This window comes from Myotis brandtii, unplaced genomic scaffold (assembly GCF_000412655.1).
Source record: "Myotis brandtii unplaced genomic scaffold, ASM41265v1 scaffold440, whole genome shotgun sequence".
NCBI classification, from domain to species: domain Eukaryota; kingdom Metazoa; phylum Chordata; class Mammalia; order Chiroptera; family Vespertilionidae; genus Myotis; species Myotis brandtii.
In genome coordinates, this window is record NW_005366834.1 from 3,083,993 (window position 1) to 3,108,827 (window position 24,835).

The following is a 24,835-nucleotide window of genomic DNA, read 5'->3' on the forward strand; positions in this document are numbered from 1 at the left end:
CCACACCTCTTTGCTTGTCTTACCCTAATATATTACTTCTGATAAAAGTCGTACTATGTAATAAATAGGAAATACGCTAAATGACCCTCATACCTTTCCAAAGATGGTGGCACCCACATCCAATAAGGAGGAAATATGCTAATTGATGGCCCCACCCTCAAGGATGGCAGTGCCCACAGAAATAAGGAAGGAATATGCTAATTGACTATCATGCCCTCCAATATGGTAGCTCCCACAGTCACAAGATGGCGGCACCCAGGCCCCTCAGCCCCGCCAGGGCAGCAGGCATGTGGCAAGGTCGGGCCCACCCCTCCTGCGTACCTGCATCTGGAGTCCCCCAGTCCCCTTAGTCCCCCAGCTGCCCAGGGCCAGCCCGAGGCACAGGCAAGCCTCGGATGGCAGCTGCCCAGCCTCCCAGGGCCACCCAAGGCTCAGGTAACCAGGGCTGGCCGAGGTTTGCACTGCTGGCAGTGGCTGCAGCAGAAGTGTGATGGTGGAATCACCTTCTCCTGATCCCTGGGTTGCCTCGTGCCCCTGAGGGCTCCCGGACTGTGAGAGGTGGCAGGCCGGGCTGAGGGACCCTCCTCCAGTGCATGCATTTTCATGCACCAGGCCTCTAGTCACTCTAATAATCTTAATGAACATGTACATACTAAATATTACCAAATGAACATATAAAGTCCTGTTGAATTCCTTGAACTTCAGACTTTCTTGAGACATGAGAATACACCTGTGACTCCTATACTTCTATATTTACTCCCAATATTTACAGAAATGCTGGCTAATATTTTAAATGTTTACTCAATGTCAGGTAGCATACTAAATACTTTACATATATTATCAAAATTGATGATTCAATAGCCCTCTGAAGTATTACATCTTCCATTTAATATACGATGACACCAAGTGTCTGAAATAGATAAATTTAATGGCAAGGGCACAAACTATTAAGTGGAATAGCTGAGGCTGGAAGCCAGTTGTGTCTGATGCCAAAGCTCATCCTCTTAGGTATGATTTATGCTGCCTCTATTTCCATGGCAGTCAGTAATAACATCTTCCACCCAGCTATGCAAATCTGAAGCCTGGGAGACTCCTTCTCCTCCAGTTCCCCTCCTAGTCAGTTGCCAATACTAGATAAGGTAAATTTTACGTATCTTCCAAAGATATTCCTATTTACCTTTGTTTTTATGTGGGATTTAATTCTTTTTCCTGCAAATTTTGCTTGCACCTTAATTGTGTTTTGTTTTTTTCTGTTCTGATAATTCATCTTTGGAGATATAGCTAGTATAGTCTATCCAGGAGGAATTAGCCATGTCCCTTTCACCTGGGCTCCTCATTTTACTTTCTGTCAGATATTGAGTAAATTTTGAGAACCTAAATATAGTACTTAACATTTTCTATATTCAATTTTTCTAGGCTCATTTGAAACACACACAGGCCTACATTTCTTTGCTGCTTTTATTTCATGTCTCGGGATGATTCTCATTTTCCTTTGCATTGAATATTTGTATTTGGATACTGAACTCAATAATTTTCTAAAACAGTCTTCCTTGTGTTCTCCTTACCTTCAAAAAGAGGGGTATCAGTAATACTTTCAACACTAAAGATAAATTTAAAATAATAATAGGGCAATTGTCTAAAGTATAGGCCACTTGTTTAGAAGATTTTGTGTGATCTACACTTGCCTACTTTTCTCTCTGTCCTAACCTCCAACTCATTTTGCCCTTGCATATCCATCCATCATGCATCCAGCCGTGCATCCACTCATCCATCTGTCCATGCACTGATTCACTCACTGGCCCATACATATACTCACTTCTAGCCTCTAATGTTTCTTAATTAAACCATATAAACTCTCAGTTCAGGGCTTTTGCACTTGCTATGAACTCTGCCAGGAACATATTTTCATTAGATACTTGCTTGGCTTACCCTCTAACCTTCTTCAGATCTCTATTCATATATTGTATTCATGATCTGTGTAAGATTCCCCCTGATAACCTTATATAAAATTGCCCCCCAACCCACAGTAATCAAATCTTTCCCAGACATTGCTTGTCTCCTCCTTCCACATATACACACACACACACACTCTATAAAGACAGAATTTCTTTTCTATTTTATTTCTTTTTATATCATCAATGTCTAGAACTGCATATGGCTCCTAGTAAATATTAAAAATTGCTATTGAATAAATGAGTGAAGAAATAAATGAATGGATGAATGTATAATTGTACATATATCTCTATCTCTTCATAGTTACTGCTTTTGTATATTGCTAGGTGCATACAAAATTAGAGTTTAAAAACTCTCAGGAGAAGCAAAATGTCTTCTCACTATGTAACACTGCATATTATTTACTTTTGAGAGATAGGGTAATTAAGCAGAATCGTTTCAATAAAAAGCATTCTTGGAGATAAGAGAAAAGGATACAAGGAACACGAGAATGAACAATGACAGTGCTGGTGGGTTGGAGAAAAGCTCTGATGTATAATACACAATGTGAAACAAATGGAACCATTTGTTAGTGAAACTATGATAGAGCAAAGCCTTACAGTAGAGTAAGCTCACTAGGGATGTGAGAGAATGAGAGATGCTAGGCCTGCCTTTGCATTGGGTTTGAATGACTGCTTTACAGCTTTACAGTGTATTCGCAAAGCCTCACTAGGACAGCGAGTCTAGTGCAATGGAAAATGTGACTTTGGAAGAGACACATGGCTCTTTGAGGAAGGTTTTTGATTCTAGTCTACTTTCTTGATACTTAAAAGGCATTGTATATACCACGCTTTACTGCAGCTTGATTTTTATGCTCTATTTTTAAGGACAACCCACATACAACACAATCCTTCCACTTTTCATTCTTCAATACCTTTCACTTTTCATGGTCCACAAAATCTATTTCAGGGTTTACTTAGAATATAACTAGCAGACTGCCTGCAATGAATTTAAGATGAATAGTCCTAAAATTCAGAATACCAAACTGGGCTTTACAATTCCTTTTGTACATGAATTATTATATTAAGCAATACAGTTTTATATATACTATAAATCATTAATAACTATACTTATAAGGAACTTGTTCAGCATAATATATGGCTATTTCTTCTCAGGTGATTATAAGTTTATTCAGATTATATAATTTAAAGGTACATACAAACATTACATGTGGACTTTGGTTAATGTTTTTAGAATTAAAATCAATTTTTTTTTCTACTTGAGGAACTATAGGAACATAGAATTTTCTGAACCAATGAATAAGTAGAATTGTTAAAATTCATTTTATTTTGTTAAAACAATTTGAAACATTAGCTTAATTTGACACAGCATTTTTTCTTTCTATTAAAATTGTCAGTTACTCACCTAAGATGATGAAATCTTTAAAAGTGAGAATTAGCACCTAGAACAGGATAATATGTATACGGTATATTGATTTAAATTCAATAAATTAGTTTAAATCATATTTCATTTGTTCAAATTGTATTTGTTTAAAAGAGGGTTGTGATTTTGTATTTATGTCTCTGTATATTACATAATATGGTGTACTGTTTTTACAATTACAAAATATCACTATGTTAAAGAGAAAGAATGTTTACTACTTCAAAATAAAATGTTTTCAGATTGTTAACAGAGAGGCATCATGGAATTCACAGAAGTATTAGGCAACATGTCTACCAACATGGATTTTCATTGCTCTTTTATTATTCTTACTCCTTTCAGGATTGGTGATTGTTGGCTCAGTCCTCAAAAGTTTTCTGCCAATGAATAGGTTCAACAAACTATAATGATTTACACAAAATTGAAGGTGCTATTCATGTCCTGTAATACAGTGATCATTAACATTAATGTAGCCCTTAATAAACTATATTATATAATCCTACCAACGTTATAAATGGTTCCAGCATTAATATCATCAAACGTGTCCACAAATATTTTAACAGAACATATTTGAAGGAAAATGAGAGGGGTGCTCTAAATTTCAAAGTATTTCAAAGTTGTTGTCTGATGCGTTATTTATAATTTTTATACATGGACTTTTTGGGTTTTATTTTATGACTACACATATTACCTCCGTGAAATAATGCATCAAGTCCTTTAATTTTTGAAACTTATGTATATTAGTCAAATAATTATTGGTTTGCTAAGAACTAAGGATTTATGTTTACATAATGACACAGTTTTTACACTTTTCCCAATGAAGGACTTTGAAAGTCAAGATTGAATTTAGATTTTTTATTAGAGCCAAAGATGGAGTAGCTAAATAATCAAATCAATATATCTTATTTTAGGAATTTAATGATTACTTATAAAATGTCAGCTGACAAATATTTGCAGGTTATACTTTTTAAATTAACAAATATTATACTTTTATGTAATTGAGATAATTGTCAGTCGCATTATTAGACTTGTTAGTTTGAATTTGAATGAAATATTCAGGCTATCAAACTTAATTGTATCATTTTATTTTCAAAGCTTTTATGTAGTAAATAAGGAGGCTTATTATGTCACCAGTTTCTAATGTGAATAAAATAAATTTGGAAAACTAAGCTAAATGATCGGTAGTATCATTTTCTTTGAATAGAGACCACCTTAGGAAGAGGCTATGGGGAAGTTTGGGGGAGATCAATTTAGATGTGAATTAAATAACTTTAGTTTTAGAAGAGAATTATTTCTTCCAAATAGAAATGTTGAGCCTGTAGAAGAAAATTAATGATTAAAATTTGGTATGAAAATGTGCTCCTTAGAGGAATCATTAATAACATCTGTTTCTTTTCTACTGTTGTGTGTGTGTGTGGCAAACACTTAGAAATATGCTTGATTTTTATATTAGTTTGCTATTATGAATGAACATCTTTCACTCAAATAGCATTGAATTGATTTGACAGAAGTTTACCTTCCAGTGACTTAAAGTATGTGTTGGAATGAGGCAGAATGAATCCATTCAAGGACTTGGGCTGAGGAAGGCTCTGCCATAGCTGTGTTCGCTAACATTTTGTCAATTTGTTGTCTTGGACCACATCCAATCAATGCTAAAAGGGTTTTAAAAATTAGTATGTTAATTTATCTACTTTGCATGGCAGAAAGTAAATGGTTTTGCTCTCTAGTTGCTGTATCGGCTTAATCGCCCAAGAAAACTAGATGCTTCCCTCCATGGTTCATGTCAAAACTGACAAATGGATCTTTCCTGAGCTGCTTGTTAAAATATCCCCATTTGCCTTTTCAGCCTCAGTGATTAGGCAAGCTCTCTGCAGCTAAGAAGTCTAGCTGTTATAGTGATTGTGAAAGGAATTCTGCATCCCAGGAAGAAATAGCCTGTGTATGTTATGGGCAAGTCCTTGGTTTGAGTCCTGTCAGGGCAACCTCCTCGGGAGAACTATTTAATTTCCTTAAGCCTCAATTTCTTCTATTACTTGGAGATAATAACAGAACCACCCATAACAAAGCAGTAAAATTCAATTTTGTTCAAGGCTCTCAGTTTTAAACACATTTTAAAATAAGAAAGTACCTTTCAAGTAATGTTAGCAAGGAAGAAAAGTGAAGTTCACTTGCGGAAGCATGATATTGACAATGAAGCTGATTTTATTCTATATGACAAATCCCTGGTAAAATCAGATTACAGTTAAAAAATGGTCACTGTCTTTCCTTTTGTAAGCTCTGGGAATACAGGACTTCCTTCAAGTCCTTTAACCCCTTTCATAATTTGCACATCATTTTTTCGGAGCCCAGAACACAGTTTGTCTCTCCCCTAATACGATGACCCGCCTAATTTCTTCTTGTTCTTTCATGTTGCAGTTTATTAAGTTATTCACCTCAGAGGGTCTTTCTTAAGAAGAACATCTCCATGTAATTTGTTCATACACTTTCCCTATATCCCCTCATAATCTTCATCATTCTTAATTGTAATTACTTATTAAAGTTGTATCTCCTCTATTATAAATTACATAGAAGGAAAGACTCAAGTCATGTTCATTTTCGCATCTCTGGTTTTCATGCTAAAACCTCTCAGATAATAGACACTTAAATGTCGGATAGTGGCCAAAGAAAGAGTAATCTATTTAACTACTACATTACAAATTCTGTTCAAATTTCACCATTGATTAGGAGGTTGCCTTATTGTGAAACCAGCTTCATTAGTGTTGTTATGTGTTGGTATCTGCTGGCTGGAGCAGAAGTTGAATGCGATTCTTGCCAACTTATTTCAGGATCCAGTGCCAACCCTTCCCTCTTGGCTTCCATTTTCTCCTCAAGCAATAGCGAGACCCTCTTCTCTATGCCAGAAACACTAGGTGTACAGTTAATATTTTCTGACAACCTTAACACTTCTAATATTTTATTTCTATAACCTTAATTTATCCCCTAAAATGACCTGGCAGAAGATCATGTTTAATTTGCAGGGGTTTTATATTGTTTATCTTTAGAAACATACTGCCTTTTTCATCAATGCCACTCCTTCAAACATAAACTTCATTTTATTCATATATTTAAACTAGAGGCCTGGTGCACAAATTCATGCATGGGTGGGGTCCGGCCACCCCCGTCCCCAATCTGGGTGTTGGGGGCTGATCGAGGACTGGGCTGGTGTGGGGAGGGGAGGGCAGGCAGGGGTGCACCATCAGGGCCTGGGTCAAGCTTGTTTGCTGCCACAGTGCGCATCATAGCCACCGATCATTCTGCCATTCCGGTTGCTGGGCTTTTATATAGATGACCTACTAGTCATTGTGAGCAGAATGTTCTCATATTAGACATATAAAATTAAACACTAAATCTCTGTAGTTACACCAGGTGAAAAAAATCTGAGATAGCCAATGGCTGTATTCTGAAAACACAGCAATACCTACAATAAACAAAAAATTGCTGAAAATAATTATGTTTAGCTATGAATAAAACTAAATTACCTTTAGACGTTTTTTCTTTTCTTGCAGTTTTTGTTTCCCTTATCTTAAATCGTTTGATAAAAATAGTTTGGTTTTATGTTTATTGAAATAAATTATTTGATAAATACTGGATCTATGAATTAATGAATGTGGAGTTTTTCTTATGAATTGTCTTATAAAAAGCCAAAACAGAGATACTTCTAACCTGATGAACCTTTTTGTAATTTTCTTATCTTTATTTCTATAATGATTGAAATAGCAAGCACTGAATTCTTAGTCACTACTTCTCTATTTAAATATATAGCTGTTATGAAAATTTTATTTTAGATTTAAATAATGGTGGTGAGGCAGTAGAGGCATTTTCCTGTGTGACTAAAACATATGTTTATTTTGGGCATTCCAAGTTGACTGATAGGGCATTCTCTGGGTAGATCTCCATCTGGTACTCTGTGGGCCATGCATTTATAATACTCAATGTACTTAGATTATATAAGGATATGTCTCCATTCTCATTTATTTTTAATGGCCAAGTCAATAAATACTCAAGCATGCCTTAACATCTCTGAAAATAATTTCATATGAAGATTGGGGTTTGGTTAAATTTACAGAGGATGTCATACATGTTCATGCTTTTATAACCTTATATACCCCACCCACAAAGAGTTAAATCTTTCCTTATCCTGAGAGAACCTGAGTTCGTTTTAGAAGTAATTTCCTTAAAATCCAGCCCAGCAAAAACAGCAGGTTAGGATGAATACCTTCCCATTTGACCCTTAAGAGCCACTCTACTTTTCTGTCACTTTCTATTTAAGGTTTATCTTCATTACTTCAACTGTCTTCTCTCCCCGCCACCCTCTTTCTCCCCACACTGAGTATGACCAGGGACAGACCTGACAATAGATAAGGAGGGCTTTTTTTTTTTTTTCTGTGCCTCCTTCCGTAGATGTCACTGGCCTTATCGCCTTATCTAAGTGGCCGCTACATGATTCTGCTCTTCTAGGTTTTATTAATTTCTCTCTCATCACTTTCAGTCTGTGACAGTCCTGTTTCTACCAGGCCCAGGTTCCGTCAGTACCTAATGTGATGACCCAGGATCTACACCTTGGGACAATAGTTCCCTTTAAAACTATTTCTATAAAAACAGTGAAAGCATTTCCCGGTTTTACCACCACCCCTGGCATTGTACTTATCAGGTACCAGAAATCACTTTCATCTTTTTTTCAATAGCGTTCCTCCCACATGCCTCTATTTTATCACTGAGCAAATACCCACAATGCGGCATGGTAACAATAGCAGTGTGTCTGTCAGTCCCTGGTTCACAATGAAACTCCTCCCCTGATTCTGATCTAATCTGGTCAGAATCCTACGCTGTCTCTTTCTGTTCACAATCCCTATATAGCATAGCTATGGACCATGACATTGGTTTATAGGGGGATTTACAAGTCCCAAACACAGTGGAGGGCAGATTCACCACTTTGAAATCTCAAGACAATTCCCTGTCTGCTCTTCTATCCTCTGTCTAAAGTGTCTCTTCCTCTCTTCCAGTTTTTGTACTTTTGCACTTGATGATTCTCCAAGTAAACCTACCACTCTCTCTCCCATCTTCTCTCTCCTCTTTTTAGGTTTTAGAGGGTAAAAATACTGCTGAGTAAAGATGACTTCTCTTAGTTAGATTGAAGTGCTCTTTAAATTTTTATTTCTGATTTAGTTTCACTGTGAGAATAAAAATGTGCCTTGGAATATGTTAAAAAAAAAAGATGGGAGAAATAACACCATGAACAATCATATTAATAACAGGCAGTGCAACCCTAATCAATTTGTGCATCTAACTTTATTTTACTATTAGCCTTGAAGTTGCTTGATGTTTAGGACTATTTTCATTACACTATGCATAATCAAGAATTCTCACAGTTTGGTGATCTTTGGGTATCCTATCTAATAAAATAGTAATATGCAAATTAACCATCACTCCCTCACTCCCTCACTCTTTCACAAAGATGGCGGCGGCCACGGAGCTGGAGTGAGCAGGAGGCTCGGGTTGCCCCTGGCGATGGAGGAAGCCAAGCTTCCTGCCTGCCCTGGCCGGCCCTGAGCTCTGCTCAAGGCTACAAAGTTTCAATTATAGAAGATAAATAAATCCCAGATACCTGCTTCCAACCCATGGACGTGGCCAGCCTGAAAACAGCCATCAGCCCTTCACCCAGGCTGGCCAGGCACCCCAGTAGGGACCTCCACCCTGCAGGGGGTGTGGCCAGCCTGCAAACAGCCATCAGCCCCTCATCCAGGCTGGCCACACTCCCATGGGGTGAGAGTCCCCACTGGGAGGCTTGACCAGCCTGCAAACAGCTATCAGCCCCTCACCCAGGCTGGCCAAGCACCCCAGCAGGAACCCCCCACCCTGAAGGGGCTGTGGCCAGCCTGAAAAAGCCATCAGCCCCTCACCCAGGCTGGCCAGGCACCCCAGTGGGGACCCCCACCCTGAAGGGGGTGTGGCCAGCCTGAAAACAGCCCTCAGCCCCTCACCCAGGCTGGCCAGACATCCCAGTGGGACCCCAACCCTGATCCGGGACACCCTTCAGGGCAAACCAGCTGGCCCCCACCCGTGCACCAGGCCTCTGTCCTATATAATAAAAGGATAATATGCAAATTGACCCTAACAGCAGAAAGACTGGGAATGACTGGTCACTACGACACACACTGACCACCAGGGGCAGACGCTCAATGTAGGAGATGCCCCCTGATGGTCAGTGTGCTCCCACAAGGGTAGCTCTGCTCAGCCACAAGCCAGGATGACGGCTGCCAGCACAGCAGTGATGGTCTGAGCCACTCACGCCTCCTCAGCAGCGCTAAGGATGTCCGACTGCAGCTTAGGCCTGCTCCCCGCTGGCAAGTAGACATCCCCCTAGGGCTCCCGGGCTGCTAGAGGGATGTCTGACTGCCAGCTTAGGCCCGATCCCCCGGGGAGTGGGCCTAAGCCAGCAGGTGGACATCCTCCAAGGGATCCCAGACTGTGAGAGGTCACAGGCTGGGCTGAGGGACCCCCCCGAGTGCACACATTTTTGTGCGCCGGGCCTCTAGTACTTAATAAACCTTGCTGAGTGAAACATACTAAAGTGATGATCAGTGAGATTTTGTATCACTAGTTATTTCCCTTTGGGTTTCAAAATTTTGTCTACCACTGTCATTGAATAAATAAAAGCTAATGATTTCAGAACAAACCTCATTTGGTTCATCCTGGCTGTGTTAAGCTAAAGATACAGACACATAATATATAGTATATTAAAATATCCATTATAAAAAAAGTGGGTATTTATTAATTCAATCTATCAATGCAAATGAGTTTTATAATACCAAAATAACCTATAACAGTATAAAGTTCAAGATAAGAGATATATACTGGATGTTCTTGAGTTGACATATTTACTTTGATAAACTTAGCATGGGACATTTGAACTGTTTTACAATTTTCTTTTACTGTTTTAACTCGTAGATTTTTCAGTAATTTTATAGAAATATTTTCAATCTCTGCTCTGTTAAAAGACACCAAGTAATTAAAGTCCTTGGAAGCATTTTTTTTTTTTTACTTTTATAAAACCAAGTTATTTGTTTTCAAATATCAGAATCAATCTCTTCAAACAACAATATTCACCTTAGTTCTTAAGCAAGTGCTGTCTTGTAACTTTTTCTTTTGAGAAAATTAGAGCCATAGATTCTAAATTTTGGTCTGTTAAATGGATTGCTGCTTTTTTCGTTTCTTTAAAAAAATAGACATTTTTATCCACCTCAGCCTGCCTATATTCAACTTTACTTAATGTTTTATTTAGATTGAGCATGTAATACATGAATATGTATATTTCTAAAATATATACACACATATATTTAAGTTATTTTATTCAAGGGTTGTGTATTTTATTTATATACATATGTGTCTTTCTAGAATTCGTCCTTTGTAAGATTCCCTTATTTTACATTTTTATATTGTTAGGCTTGACAGAGAATAACCATAAAGTTATTCTCTATTCAGATTGCAAAATATACTTGTGTCTGTTATCACATAACTGATTCTTGTGATAAAAAAAGATAAATGTGCGATAAATTTCTCCAAATAGCAATTGACAACTGATATGCCTTCAGGAATAAAATACTGAAATTTCTTAAATATATTTAAAAAGTTGTACTTCAAATTAAAATTACTTCAATCTCAAAAATCAAATGACATAATTGTAGGATCTGCAGAAAATTTTTTTTAACACAGTTTCCTTTCCATCAGATGGATTTGAAGAATTTATTTTACCTTATGGTTTAAGCATTTCTGTTTTTTTGTGTGTGACATATTTCTCAGTGCAACTACTTATTTCAAAATAATCAGCAAAACTAAATATATATATGGCACAAAGTATATATATATATATATATATATATATATATATAAAAAAAAATCTGGAGTTGAATATTTTGTGAAGATTTGCCTGTTAGTATATGTATATAAGGTTATGATATTTATAACAAAGTAACTAACTTGCTGCCTTTTCTCTTTACTTCTAGTTCCATAATAGGGTAATAATAAAAATATACTAAAGCAAGCTGCTTGCTTTTAAAGTCAGTCTATTAAAATCTCATTTGACTTTATTTTTTAATGTTCAGCAAAGCGAGCCTTTTAAAATCCCTGGAAAAAGACCATAAGGATATCATTCACCTCTCTTATTCATCAAGCATGATTTGAATCCATTTAGTATGTAATAAGGTAGTTTGTAAAACAGACAGTGTGGTCTCTAAAGTATCATTTTACTCTGCTTTAACTGACTTCATTGTGTTTACCAGACTATTCAGTATTGAATTGGGAAACAAGTAAGTAGATAGTATGAATGTGATTAATTCTTATAACACGCAGAATAATTCTTCCTGTAGATAATGGGGAGTCACTCTAAACAATTGTGTGGAGTCTTCTAGCCAATTCAGTTTTTATTTTAATTTTCTTTTCTTTTATTTTTTATTATATCATATATACATGCTGAGGCAGAATTTTTTCATCTATATGGTTTAAATATTTGCATCAAGGAAGAGACTCCCTCCGTTTTTATTTCTTTTTTTTAAAATATATTTTATTGATTTTTTACAGAGAGGAAGGGAGAGAGATAGAGAGCCAGAAACATCGATGAGAGAGAAACATCGATTAGCTGCCTCCTGCACACCTCCTACTGGGGATGTGCCCGCAACCCAGGTACATGCCCTTGACCGGAATCGATCCCGGGACCCTTCAATCCGCAGGCCGACCCTTCTATCCACCCTTCTATCCACCCGGGACCCTTCTATCCACCGAGCCAAACCGGTTTCGGCCGTTTTTATTTCTTATATTTGAGATTTACTTAACTGATTTATAGTCTAAAATATATATAAACATTAATATGTGCATGTATGCACTCAGAAGAATGTCTGAAATTTCAGAAAATAAAATAATATAAATGCCACCTGCCACCATGTTGTCCAAAGTTAATCGCCCTCATCACTCCATTGTCTGTGCCCACGGGTTATGCATATATGCATGCAAGTTCGTTGGTTGGTTTCTTCCCATCCACCCTGCCCTGCCTTCAAAAACATATTCATGAAAACCAAACCAACCAAAAAACCCAACTATGGCACAAAGCATTAGTATTTTAAATACTCCTCTTATTTTTTTTTGAAGGCAGGAATAAGTTTTGGAGTCCTAGGTCTTTTTCTCATTGAACAACCTTGGTAGATAAGATATATATAGTAAACATTGGGGAAGGTAATTCTATTTATAAATTTTACTCAGAAAGTGAGATATTGTTTGCAAAGATTAAAAATAGAAGCAGGATATTAACAGCACTGCAGAATGTTAAAAGACAATAAACCCACCAGCCTCAGCAAATCAAAGAGAACTGGAAAACAGTCTAAAATAGGCATAAAATACTCAAAATACTCACTGACTTAAAAAAAAAATCCTCTTTTTTAAAGTTGATGACCTGAATAGCTCATACAAAATCTCTAGTGGCTCCTAAAACCTGGAGTGTTGCTCAAGTGATGAAAGTTGCATTGTTAAAAAATACCTTTGCCCAAGGAGCTACCCACAGGGCCCAGTCCTCTGATGTATGGTTATTTCAACTACGTCTATAGAGATTAAAACCAAGAGAATCCTGACTGGCCATTTCTAAACAGTGAGAAAGAAAACAAATTCCTCTAATCAAGAAATTTCAATGTAGTTTGACCAATAGTATATTTGTTGTTATTGTTGCTGATGCTGCTATAGTTTTCCCATATTAGTAACAGCAGAAAAACAAACAAACAAACATACAAGTCAAAATTGAAATTGTTTTTATACTGGCATTTATATCAGGTGGTTTACAAAGCACAAATATAGCTTCTTCAACAAGCTCTGAATCCTTGAGTCCTCCTAGCTGAATTAGCTACTACCCTCTCGGTGATTACCAAACCTTCCCCAGACCCCTCTCCTAACATTTATATTATTGTGTAATTAACAATGATGTGCTGTCTGACAATAAAAATCCTTTAAATAGTATTATAAATCAAAACTTAATTGCATTCAAATTTACTAACAATAAACATGTATTTATTATTAAGAAATCTCTAGTTAATACAATATTTCCTGAAGTTCTGAGAGTAGAAGTTGTGCTATTGATATGTGTATGTGTTGTTTCATGTTTTGTAAATGTCTATAAATTCTATGTCAAACGTTTATTTACTAGCATAAAATATCTATTCACAGTGTTCAATAAATATTCATTAAATGGATGAAATTTTAGTACCTTATGATTAATGAATATAATTATCTGTTGAAGATTTCAATGAGATAGTAATCTGGAATTGCAATAACTCAATTAAAGAGCAAAGGTATTTAAAAATGGTGTTTCATGTTAAAGTTCTCTCACTGTAATATGTTGTCATCCCTAGTGGAAAATAAAAGTTTAACAGCTATTCCTCTCTGCCCAATACAGTGTATTAATTTCCAATCCATTAACTCTAACAAGTTAATATAAACACATTTATATTTTAAAAATATATATATTGAAAGTGCTATATACAAGAAGATAGAAATTTCAAATTATTTGCAATGCTTTTATATCAGCAACCTCTGAACTAACCTAATCATTTTAGGAAAGAACATATTTCATTACTGTATGATTTGTAATGTTTTGTAATATTTTTTATTTCATGAAATTTTTTCTAAATGATTTATCAAATGTTAAGAACTGTTCTCTTTACAGATTAATTTTCTACACTCACAGGAAAAATGCTTAAGTTCACTGATTCAGTGAACCCAACATATGTAGAGAGTTTAATCATTGTCTCAATAGTCCAGTCAAACATTAAAAAAAAAATAGTCACACTCTTTATTACATATGTGTTGTAGGAATTAAGCGTAAGGTGAAGCCACTGTAAGTTATTTTAAAGGGATTTTCACTATCAGTAATCCTTCTAGTCTTAGCTACTCTGGAGTAACTGCATTAATAGTGGTGGGAAACACATTTTAGTAAGGGCAACAAGTTGTTAAGAAGAGGTATTGTCAGGATATAATCCCTGTGAAGGAGGGAGGAATTTCTGGAATCTTTAGGCTTTGTTTTGGTGGTTCCATAAATGGATATTGAAATGTACAAAAAAAAAATAACAGTAAAGGGTTGAGTTCAGGTGTTATTGTGCTTCTTAGACTTCAGCAAGGTTTTTTTTTAAGACTGTCACAGCCTTTTATCCTCTTTTAAATAAGAATGTTAGACAAACTGATCAAAGAAATGCAGTACATTGGTTTTAACTAAAAGCATTACTCATAAGTTTTGGTGACTAGGACATATCAATGTGAACTTGATGATAGAAGGTATGATTTCATAACTAGGTAAAGGATAGTGTAAAAAGGCATTAGTCTAAAGAGAAGGTTATAACACATTCCTTCAGGATCTAAAGTTATTCCAATCATTTAGGTAGTTGTAGCCAGTCAAGTTACTATAAAGCAGTTATTCACAGCAGATTTGAGTATGACAAAAAGAAGGGAAATTTGGCCCGTACTTTATATTACAGAATAGAGAATCCACTATATTTGGACAACAAGAGTAAAGGGCCAAACTAAGAAGCATTATAAAGTGATAAATGTAAGGTCTTGCTCCCTGGTCCAAAAAGCCAGCCATACAAAGGCTAGGATCACTTAACAATAGTGTGTGTGGAAGAGATTGTGGGTTTCACTTGACAGTGAGATCAATATGAATCAATAGTATGATGTAGCTCTAAGAGAGCTGATGGGATTTTATATTTCATGAACAGAAATATAGTAACCAGATTGAAGACATGATAGGCACACAGGAGTCTTGCCAGTTCTGGGTACTGTACCTGAAGGTGGTTGGTACAATTAGAATATATTCAGAGAATGACAACTTGAGGAATAAAAGTTTCTGAGGGCCCCCTAGGTACTGAACACTTCATAACTGCTTTACAGAAGTTATTTCTTCTATTACAAAAAAAACTATAATGTAGGCAATGCATCAGGAGACATTATTTGATTGTCACTCAAGGGCCATCGTTGGTAGTTACTCTGATGAGTCAATTTCTGGTTCCCAACTGCCCACATGGCCAGAGAATGGATTTGATCAGCATAATAAAAATGGATATACCTTTCTGATCTTATTTAGGTCTGCCAAACTCACAAAGTCAGATTTTACCCTATTTGGCAGTTCAGTAGTTCTGAGGAGAAAACAAGCAAACAACAGTAACTAACACTAAAATTGTTTTCTGGCCAACGCTCTGATGAGTCAATTTCTGGTTCCCAACTGCCCACGGCCAGAGAATGGATTTGATCAGCACAATAAAAATGGATATACCTTTCTGATCTTATTTAGGTTTGCCAAACTCACAAAGTCAGATTTTACCCTATTTGGCAGTTCAGTAGTTCTGAGGAGAAAACAAGCAAACAACAGTAACTAACACTAAAATTGTTTTCTGGCCAACATATTTTGCCACCATATGCATGATACACCGAATTGTAAAAAGAAAGTAGCTTGATAAGTCTGTCACCTTTATGGGTCTAGACTTGACATAAAACCACAATAGACACCCTGATTTATGGCAGTTCAGTAGTTCTGAGGAGAAAACAAGCAAACAACAGTAACTAACACTAAAATTGATAATGGGCCAGGCATCTGTTTTCTGGCCAACATATTTTGCCACCATATGCATGATACACCGAATTGTAAAAAGAAAGTAGCTTGATAAGTCTGTCACCTTTATGGGTCTAGACTTGACATAAAACCACAATAGACACCCTGATTTATGATAGTCTCATCTCCAAAAAAGGATTCTATAGATACCACTATTTACGTGATTAAAAATTTTAAAGTGCATTATGCTAAGTGAAATATTCCCAAGTAATTCTGACATGCTATTGATTAGAAAACACACCTCAATTTTAGAAATGTTATAATATGAACAACACGGGGTGTCCCAGAATTGATGAAAGATGTTACATACAGTCCTGCCTGCCTGAAGAAATGCTGTTAAATTAAAGGAAATTTTCATATCTCAATTCTAAAGCATTAAATATCGATTGAACTCTCAGACAGTGTTGCTATTGACCTATATTCCTCTTCTTCGGTGGGAGGTAACCCATGATTGTATCCCAAATAGTGCTTAATGGCATCACTCTTTCTGTTTTATACCTGTAAAATCTTAGACTAGGTAAAGAATATTTTCCTAGATAATACGCTTATAATCTTTTTTTTTTTTCTGGCACTGAACCTTCTACTCTTGACTATCTCATATTGCTCTGTAGACTAACAGGCAAGGAGGGGAATCAGAGGAAGCTTAGAATTATAGTTTCAACAAGTTTTAAGGTGAATGCAATTGCATGTCACTGATATATATTTTTTCCAAATGAAATGGGCAAGGTAGCACATTTCTTTATGTTCCTTGGCTAAAGTTCCTTCAGACCGATAGCCACTATTCCTGAGGACTGAAGGAAAACTAATCTTGGGCATAATTAGAGCTTTCTCTTCTCGAGGGTCATATAAGTCAAGACACTTATGTAACATCTATTCAAGAGTAAAACGTCCCTTCTATTTAGTCTGTAATGTTTGCCATGCATGTTCTCTCTGGGGAAGCTGGCATGATCATTGCGAAAATTGATTGTTTAACCCATGCCAGGCAAAACACACTGGATCTGTGATATCTTCTTGCCCAGTGCCAATCATTTTCCCTCAGACTGGGGACATGGTCTCTGACACTTCACATAGCTGCTCAGTTCATTAGGTATTTACAAAAGATAAAAGGTTTTCAGGTAAATTTGTTTTGGTCCTGCAAACTCTGTTACCCACAGAAATCTAGCTAATATCATGAGAGAGGGTGTGGGGTCAATCAGTGGGTTTGGAAAGACAGGACAAAGAAATCATAAGTTAATACCTCTGTAACATTTCCTTAAAATAGCTTGCTTCAAATATTTAAAAGATTGCCGGACAATGGAGGGATTCATTTGTATGTCACATACCTCCAAGGAGTACCATATTATGAAATCAATGGATGGATAGATTTTCTTTAAAGAGCAGTCTTGGTTTATATAACAAGAAAAATTTTAAGCTAAAATTCTCAGTAATGGGGTTATCTGCCACAGTAAAGGAATGCTATCCTTGGATATAATGTGAAGCTTCTCAAGATCAGTTCTATAAAGGGAGTTTAAACATCGGATTCTCTCATTCAACAAATATGTATTGAACATCACACTAGGTCAGTGATGGCGAACCTTTTGAGCTCGGCGTGTCAGCATTTTGAAAAACCTTAACTCTGGTGCCGTGTCACATATAGAAATTTTAGGATATTTGCAACCATAGTAAAACAAAGATTTATATTTTTGATATTTATTTTATATATTAACAAAGAAAAATCAACCAAAAAAATGAGTTCGCGTGAGTTTTGCTGACTGAGGTTTTACTCTATTATAAATTAGCCCACTATATGGGGAAAAAGTAAAATGGAAAATGTCTATTTAATTTATATTTTATTTTTACAAAGAAATATATAGCTATTGTAGTTATATTACCATTGGTAAAATGAACTCACTTAAAGGTTCATATTTCATATTTTACCAACCAAACTTCATCGTTATATTAAAAAAAAATCTTTCAGTTTTAAAATTTCTGCAATTTGAGAATTTATCATCCAACAAAACTAGCCTATTATAAATCAGAGATATAAAATTACAGTCTATGAAAAATGTGTCAAGCATGAAATTAATTCTTCTGAGACACTTTTATGAGAAATATATTAAATCCAATAAGTTACTGTGTTCCAGAACCCTGCAGACTTTAGTAAAATAACCCTAAATTTGTCTCTTTTAACTAAAAAGAGATATTCATATTAACATTAGTATACTGATAATAACTTTTATCACACATCATTGCTATATTTTTAAACTACAAACATGATTAATTTGTGTTCACAAATATTGGTTTCCTGGTGTATGTATAATTATATCTTATGGTATAAACTTTTGTTGTTTATTATATCACTTTAATTCTTAACTTCAAAGGATTTCATTGTGCTGCGCTTTAACTGTATACAATATGTTACATAAAACTGGTTTGAAAATCCATCCTGATTCCTTAAGGGTGATATCAAGTTAAAATAAAATTCCCTAGAGTTTTGTTTTTCTCTCCCATTTCTTCCATCCTTTTTCCTTTCGTTCCTTCCTTCTTCTCTCTCTTTCTTTTTTTGTATTTCTTTTTTAAATTGAACTGTACACATGATATGTGCCTTTTCTGCATGTATATTACATGTTTATAATAATTTTTAGATATATATTTTTATTGATTTCAAAGAGGAAGGAAGAGGGAGAGAGAGATAGAAACACCAATGATGAGAGAGAATCATTGATTGGCTGCCTCCTGCACACCCCACACTGGGGATTGAGCCTGCAACCTGGGCATGTGCCCTGACTGGGAATTAAACCGTGACTTCCTGTTTCATAGGTTGACACTCAACCACTGAGCCATGTCAGCTGGGCTTTTTTTTTTCCTTCTTCATTTTTCTAACTCTCATATGTAAAGCAAAGGCTTAATTTATGACCTTTAAAAATTAGGTAATTCCAGGAAACCCTAAATAAACTATGATATTAATTTGTTCATCAAACAAATATTTATTGCTTTCCTGACATATGCACAGAAGACATAGTCATTTATTTGTATTTTTAAAATGTTTATTAATTGAGTTTTAAGAAATGATAAATGTTTCCCTCTATGTTTGAATCCACGTAGGGAGGTATGATGGAATTACAAACATGCTCTTCATAACTAGACTCTCTGGGATGAAATTCTAGTGCACATAGGATGAACTTAACCTCATTTATTTTTAGTTTTCTTATCTGTAAAAACAAAATAATGGCCTTCCTCAAAAGTAGAATGTGTACATATAAATAATACACACATATACATAAATAATATATACATACATACATAGTAAGCCAAAACAGTATAAAACCATTTTTTGTTCATATTGTGGTAGGCTGACTCTAACTTGTCCTCAGTGACCCATGCCTTCTGTTGTTTATGCCCTTGTGTAATTCCCATTCCTAGAGTGTGACTGATTTTACTGACTATTCTCTAATGAATACAATCCTATCTAATAAAAGAGTAATATGCAAATTGACCATCACTCCAACGCACAAGATGACCGCCTCCATGTGGACACAAGATGGTGGTAGGGGAGGGCAGTTGTGGGCGATCAGGCCAGCAGGGGAGGGCAGTATGGGGAGACCAGGCCTGCAGGAGAGGGCAGTTGGGGGAGACCAGCCCTGCAGGGGAGAGCAGTTAGGGGCCATCAGGCTGGTAGGGGAGGGCAGTTGGGGGCGATCAGGCCGGCAGGGGAGCAGTTAGCCATTGATCAGGCTGGCAGGGAAGTGGTTAGGGGGTGATCAAGCTGGCCGGCAGAAGCAGTTAGGGACAATTAGGCAGGAGGCAAGTGGTTAGGAGCCAGCTGTCCTGGATTGTGAGATGCCCAAGTGGCAAGGACTGTTGACTCTGGACAGTAGTGAATGAGAATCAGCCAACAGCTATGTGAGTGAACTTAGATGCAAGTTGGACCTGAAAAGTTTGTAATCACAGCTGAAAACTTGATTGCATCATAATGAGAGACCCAGAGCCAGAGGTACCCATAGAAACTATCCTATATAATAATCCTATATAATAAAAGCCTAATATGCTAAGTGTCCGGTCATCTGGTTGGCCGTTCAACCAATCAAGGCATAATACGCTAATGATATGCTAAGGCCGCTCAACTGCTCACTATGACATGCACTGACCATCAGGGGGCAGACGCTCTGACTGGTAGGTTAGCTTGCTACTGGGGTCCAGCTGATCGCAGCCCGATGAGATGGGCGAAACACACCCTGTAGCCCTCCCGTGGTCCCTCCCCATCTGGCCAACCTCCCGTGTCCCTCCCCAACCCCAGTCATGCACCAGTGGTGTCCCTTAGCCTGGCCTGCGCCCTCTGGTTATCTGGGACCCCTTGGGGGATGTTGGAGAGCCAGTTTCAGCCCGATCCCTCAGGCCAGGCTGAGGGACCCCAGTGGTGCATGAATTTGTGCACCAGGCCTCTAGTGAAATTATAATTTTCTGTTGTTTTAAGCCCATAAGTTTTGAGACAATTTGTTATACAGCAATGGCTAACTGACATGCTATTGCTATATGTCTTTCTTGTCACAGATAAGCACTAAACTCCTTGAAAGAAGAGATTCTGTGTGCTTTGTTGCAAATGGTTGAAATAAAAAATAGGGTAGATAGGCGAGGATGACAGCTCAGCAGGCTACCAAGAACAGTGCTGCATTAGTGGATTAGAAAATCATATAGTAAGGTAAAAATGGCTTTTAATTTAAATATAACAATTGATTGGATTAACATTAGAAGTGAGTGTTAGAACATAAGATGAAATGGAAGGGGAAAATGCAGTAGGAGAGAACAGAATAGAAAACTTGTTTTTTAAGTAATCGGGATGAGTAGCATGTGTGTGTGTGTGTGTGTGTGTGTGTGTGTGTGTGTGTGTGTTAGAGGTCCTAAGAACATGTACACAGTGATTTGCTGGAAGGACTCTCAGTACTCAGAGGCAGTTGTGCTCACAGCTATATTTTACTAACACAATCAACAGGGGAACAGATGGATCAAGCTGAGTCTGGAGGAATCCGGGCCCAGACATCCTATATCCCTCTCCACTCACTCCCACTACACACATGAAATGCACTCCTGAATCTCACAACAAAATGCAGCAACGTGTGTGGCCCAAGAAAGCCTGCTTGACACTCAGATTCCAAGGTTTTTATTGGCGAGTGTTCACGTAGAAGCAACAATCAGCTATAACTAGTGAAATTTCAGACTCCAAGAAGGAAGGCAGGTGTTTAGCAGCCCAGGGTGGCTAAAATAGCCAGGTTCCTAACAGCCAGCCAAGGGCCAAACCCCAGATGGGCTCTTTGAAGGTAATGCCTTCAGGACTGCTGTGTTAGCTTTTTACTGCACAGTATGTCCATACATTAGCACATTTGAAAATGGCCGACCTTTTCTTCATAGCATGCCTGACATGAAAAGACCCATAATAATATTATTTCCCCAGTGAATTAAATCCATGTTTCATCGCTGAACTTTCACTTAATTTCTCATCTTCTACACCTCAAGATAGAGCTGTGTTAGATTCTTACAGCTCTTCTTATGATGGGTATTCATTCTTACCTTCCTTTTCACCTCAGTGCTCTATGACAATGGACATGAGGCTCATATCTGACCAACACTTGTTTTTAATCCTCTCCCGAGGATATTTTTTTATTTTTCATTTTTATATATAGAGAAAGATAGATAGATAGATAGATAGATAGATAGATAGATAATAGATAGATAGAGACATCGATGTGAGAGAGAAACATAGATCAGTTGCCTCCCATACGCACCCCAACTTGGGATTGAACCCCTAACCTTTTAGTGCACAGGATAAGGCTCCAATCAACTGAGCCACCTGGCCAGGGCCCAACACTCTTTCAAAAAAGACAGTATATTCATGTATGCTTTCTCTTTGAGTAGGTATTGTTTTACTGTGGCTTGCGGACTGTATTTGGACCACTGCCTAGTTTTATAAATAAAGTTTTAATGGAATACAGCATCATCCATTTGTTTATGTATTGTCAATGGCTGTTTTTGTGATACCACCACATAATTGAGTAGCTGCAATAGGAACTTTATGGCCCACAAAGCTAAAAAATTTACTGCTTGTCCCTTTACAGAAAAAGTTTACCAACCCCTGCATTAAAAATGCAGAGTGGCTTGAACAAATATTTAATAAATTATTCAACACCCTTAGAAAATAAAAGATTGATAAAGGAAATAGATATGACAGCGATAGTAAATTTTATTCCAATGCTGTTATTCAGAGATGACACTCGTCAAGCAATGGTGATATAATAAGACAACTATTTCTCTCAAAGCCTCCCTGGAAATATTAATGACTATCCCGTATGTTGACTTAAGCTTCTTCTAAACCTAAAGTCCTACTTTCAGCAACCTTTATACTCTGATCATAATCAATAGATGGTAAGAGGTAATAAGTAATAATCTGTTAAGAATTATTTTATTAGAGGTTCTGTTGATTCAACTGTCAGAAAAATATTTGGCAGTTCTACAACTAGAACTAGTAGAAAATAAAAAAATTTATTAATTAAAATTTTAATTACACTGGTCTAGCTAAGAATCAAGAATGTGCTCAACTTGCCATTTGCCATCTCATACGTAATAAAGAAAAGAGATTTAAAGTATGAACCAAAGTTATTATCTATGGCACTAACATTTGAGAAGTTTTAGAAAATTCAAAAAGTAAGAATAACCCATTACTGAACAAAAACAATCAAAAGCTGTTTCCACGTTTCCAAGGATCATGGAATTTATCTCATAGGCAAGTGTTTCTCAAACTACATACTATTTTAACTATTATTTACTTACAGTTTTAGAATTGCATTAAAACGTATATAAGAACATTCATAAAAACTTTAAAACAGTGCCGTGAATGTAAACATCATATCACTACCATACATGGAAGGTATAGCCCAAAATGTATACATTGAGACACCGCTTTCAAATTTTAATTACATGCTTGCCCAGGCCTCTGAGACTGACAACCTGCTTTGTATTACATCAGGAAAATAAAACAAAAGAGTTTATCTGGACACAGATTCTAAGGGTTCTAGTAAGGAGAATAGATTCAAGTTAAGTAGGATGGACTGGTCCACGTTGAGTTTTTCATCCAGGTAAGAAGTGATGTTATTAGAGAAGTTTTAGTAGAAATTTGAGGAATATTTAGAAAGAAAAAATTAGAAGCACTTGATGGTGACCAGTTTAATTAGGGCAGACTGGTGAGCAAGAGAAGAGTGTAGTTGGGTAGAGGAGTCTTTGTCCAGGCTAGGAAATTCATGAAGTGGAGAAGGTTAAGGGGAAAAAGAAAGTATAAATGTGAACTAGAAAGTGGCAAAATAGAGTATAAGGCTAGAAACACAAGTCCTGAAGTTAAGACAGAGCCTTTTTGATTTAAGAAAAAGGCTAAAGAGCCCTAGCCTGTTTGGCTCAGTGGATAAAGTGCTGGCCTGTGGCGGGAAGGGTCCCAGGTTTGATTCCAGTCAAGGGCACGTACTTAGGTTGCAGGCTCCTCCCCGGCCGGGGCTCTGGTCAGGATGCATGCAGGAGGCAACCAATTGATGGGTTTCTCTGTCTTTCCCTCTCTCTTCCACTCTCTCTAAAAATCAATGGAAAAATTTCTCTGGGTGAGGATTAAAAAAAAAGAAAAAGGCTAAAGAAAGAAGCAGGTAGGTTATAATTAAATCATAGCCATAAGTTGGCCAGTAATATAACACTCTGTACAGGAAATGAGTAAAGAAAACTACACTGGTCTTTATAGAATATATTTTACAAAAATTAAATGGCGTATCTTGTGAAAAAAATAAATGGTATACTAAGTACAGATATATTTAGCATATATGAGTAAGAAAACATAAGATGTAAATATTTAATAACAAAAATATGTAGAAAAACAATTAAGAGTGACCCCCTCCCAAATATACACAAAACAGAAAATAAAATTAGTGAATGATCTATAAATAAATTTTAAAGTCTTTGGAGTGATTTCTCAATAGAGAACTTGTTCTGTTATGATGGACAAAAGCAAAAAGGAAGAATACTATAAAATAATAAGATGAGGTAGCCCTCACTGTGGGCACAAATTTTGCTCATTCAGATGAAGTTTTGAGACCAACTTGTCAAATTAATTTGCTTCACACTATTTCACAGACACATATATTGTTTGAAAATGTCTTATGTGGACCTGGATGTGTTGCTGTGCTTCTTTCTTTTGTTCTTCTAGCAAATTGGGCATATTTGTATACATTTCTAACATTAAACTAATTACATTCACAATAACAATAACAACATATGCTGTTCTCATAGTGTATTTTATATTTTCCCAAGAAATGAAATCATCTGGCTTGAGTTGTCAATTCTATAACTATGGAACACTTTTTAATATTATTGTTTTAACTCCTCTACCTTAGAAAACTGTTTTCAGTGAATAATCTGATTTTGATGCGGCCTGTCTTCACTCAATTGGCTGCATGAGCTAATAATTCAGAGTGTGTCATGGAACTCAGCAAAAGTCTTTGGAACTGAGGTGAACTCATTTCTACTAATCTTTACTTATTCACAGTTGTGCCTTTACTTCAGGATAAAATTCACTGGGATTGACTTTTTTTAAAAAAAATATATTTTATTGATTTTTCACAGAGAGGAAGGGAGAGAGATAGAGAGTTAGAAACATCAATGAGAGAGAAACATCGATCAGCTGCCTCCTGCACATCTCCTACTGGGGATGTGCCCGCAACCCAAGTACATGCCCTTGACCGGAATTGAACCCGGGACCTTTCAGTCCGCAGGCCGACGCTC